Below are 1372 nucleotides of genomic sequence, written 5' to 3' on the forward strand. Positions count from 1 at the left end.
ACACACACACTCTCTCTCTCTCTCTCTCTCTCTCTCTCTCTCTCTCTCTCTCTCTCTCTCCCTCTCTCTCTCTCTCTACCAAAACACACCTGCTAGCCATTTCATTACCTCGGGGTTCTGATAAATTAAATTAGTGGTTGTATTAACTACCACTCCTAGATTAATATGTTAAACCTACTAGAAAACAATGAATCTGAACAAAGGATTTCAATATTTTATGGAATCATTACCACTGGGATTTCAGACATGGAGGCAGAACTACTGTTAATGACATTTTCTAATCATTCTACCCAGGCAGCCAATTCTGTTCAGAAAGAGCCTTTAAAGAAGGAACAAATCTTTATTAACTTCCTCAAGGTTACTTCCTAGTGGCTGAAAGACTCCACAAAGACAAATTCCAGAAAACATTATTCAGATACACACTGAGAAGAGTTGTATCTCCTATGTCACTCTCCACTTTTGTTCCTATTCAGCTACTCACACCAATCAGAAGCTGTCACTACTATGGCTTGATTTGAGTACCCTCTTTGCATCTTGATTCTGATGTAGTGAATGATTCATTTCCTTGCCTAACAACACTCTCTCCTACCAGTTTCCTCACCCACGTTCCTTCCCCCTTTTTCACCAGCTGGGTGACATATAGTTTCTCTGTGCTCCCAAGGCACCCAGTGCGTTTATCACACTACATTCTTCTTTTACTCACCATTTTCCCTAACTTTATTGTAATTCTTGGTTTACTTATTTCTTGCCCGAAATAGACTCTGACCACTGTAGAAGCAGGGACCATGGGTTACCCATCTTCACACGAGTAGACTTGCAACAGTGCCTGGCACGTAAATACTTGCTAAATTGGTGACTAAATGGAAGGATGGATTAGTGGATGAACAACTTTAGCTTTTATAAGGGTTCTAACATTGATGGCTTTTTGTGAATGACCCTGAATTACTGGAGTTCTGAAGTGTTGCTTTTTTCTCCCATCTTTTACTGCCATGCAATCAATTCTCACCATTGACTGTCTTGCCTGTTTCTACCAGTGCTTCCTACAGTTTCACTATCCTGTTCATTTCTATTCTGCTGTGAGATGGGAAAACCCAGGTAATCAAGATCAGGATCAAGTTAGTAAAGCTACGTGCAAGGAGATAGGCTCTAAGGACTTTGAAAACACTATGAAAAAAGGACATGATTTTCAGGGCGTGTGATTTTTAAAAGTTAGTCTTGTCTCTCGGAAGCCCTTCTGCTTGTGTGGTGCTCATCTGTGCTCTTGATGGCTGAGGTCATGAGATAAAGGACACATTATCACACTCACATGCACACTGGTTAAAGACTGATGCTATTGGCCTGGTCTAGGGGTGTCACCTCAAAGGCAGGAATG

Source organism: Lipotes vexillifer, unplaced genomic scaffold, assembly GCF_000442215.2.
Source record: "Lipotes vexillifer unplaced genomic scaffold, Lipotes_vexillifer_v1.1 scaffold195, whole genome shotgun sequence".
In the NCBI taxonomy this organism is placed as follows: domain Eukaryota; kingdom Metazoa; phylum Chordata; class Mammalia; order Artiodactyla; family Lipotidae; genus Lipotes; species Lipotes vexillifer.